A 1,841-nucleotide genomic window follows, 5' to 3' on the forward strand; every position below is an offset into this window, starting at 1 on the left:
CAAGCACGCTCATGACCCTTATAGTTGGGTTTATCTGTCTGCTTGAGTCCGATCTATTCTAAAAACATAGAATATAGAAATCCCCTTCCTCCCCGCTTTCCGGAATAGTTTAATACACCATACATAAATATGCCTCATAAAACTCTATGATCCAACCTGATGAACTTGGGACAATCAATCTTTTCGCTTCGATCTTTGAGCCCAAATGTACCCTTTTTTATTCTACAAATTAAAAGGGGCTTAAATACATTAGGGAACCAACTTGACTACTCCGGCCGGGATAAAATGCGGGCACAAATAGTGTCTGACCATTTTATGTAAATACGTAGTCATGACGAGATAGAGTTAAGGTAGTTCCTTTACACTATCTCACATGAGGCAAATAAAGCGTGTCCATCCATAGGCGACTCTAATTTCGCAAATAATACAGGCAAGTAAATAGTGCTCGCTTTTAGGCGACCTTAAAGTTCATAACCAAAACATAATATAACACAAGAAAAAACTATTAGCACCTCATTTCACGAAATGGAACGCGATTTCCACAGTTCCACACAACTTTCCTAGGCTTATGACCAACAGGAAGCAGGGACCCTGTATCCTTCCTTTCTTTGAAAAATAAAAATAAAAAGCACCAGGAGCATCCACCAGTACAGAGGGTGCCCGTTAAAGATAATAATGTAGTTTAGATAGCACTGGGCCTTCATTTTATCCTAAATAACATAACAGGAGGCTAATAATTGTGGAAGAAGCATTAAATAAAAAATAAAAGAGGGATAATTCACGCAACGATATGGAACATGCGTCCCCGCCGTAACCCACAACCATCAGTGCTCCCATCCAATGAGAATGAGGAATTTCGAGCTTTGCTATGCTAATTCCAAGACTTGTTACCTAGAGCTCCCATTGGTTAATAATTGAACCAATGAACAGCGAGTTTAGATATTTTACAACCATCAGCGCTCCCATCCAATGAGAATGAGGAATTTCGAGCTCTGCTATGCTAATTCCAAGACTTGTTACCTAGAGCTCCCATTGGTTAATAATTGAACCAATGAACAGCGAGTTTAGATGTTTTAAACCAGGCGTCCCAGTTCCTGGTTTGCATTGAATGATTACAACCAGAGAAGCGTGCAGCCGACAGTAGACGTAGAGGTAAGCATTCCAGCAAGACGCTAAATCGGAATACCTAAACTTTCGCTCTACTATCTTTTAGGACACCTACTAAACGCCTCATTTTTCTATCTGTTTCTTGTCTCGCCCCTGTCAGGGAACGAATACTCACGTCTCTGGGGCATGACTTAGGCGCCTCTGGTCCCACACAACGCGATTGAAAGTAAAGCGCCGTGTACCAAGAAAGTTCGGCACTATAATGCCACCCAATTTAACAGGTACGGCAATATAGTATCCACTAGGCAAAAGTTAGGAATAATAGCATGTATTACAGTGAATTTATAGCAATAAAATCATCTCATGGTTGTAATTTGCAGGTAGACTTATCAGCAAGGCACAAATAGAAGCCACTACAGAAGGGACAGAAGGAATCATATGTCATACCAAACTCGGCTCAGTCTGCTGTAAATTTTTAACAATTTACGGATAAGGTAAATTTAAACCTGACATGTATAACTCAAACATTAGTGTAGGATACGTTAGCCTTAACACAGGTACAAGGTAATTAGACCCCCTTGCTCACTGCTATGTGTATTTCCCCACTAGGAACATTAATATAGACCAAGCTTGAAAATTGTTCATGAACATCCGCGGTTTGAGTAATAACGTCATTACAGAGGATGTCAGCACTATCACTATAGATTGGTCCTTCGCACCTAAGAGGTAAAATC

This window comes from Lissotriton vulgaris, chromosome 4_1, assembly GCF_964263255.1.
Source record: "Lissotriton vulgaris chromosome 4_1, aLisVul1.2, whole genome shotgun sequence".
Lineage (NCBI taxonomy): Eukaryota > Metazoa > Chordata > Amphibia > Caudata > Salamandridae > Lissotriton > Lissotriton vulgaris.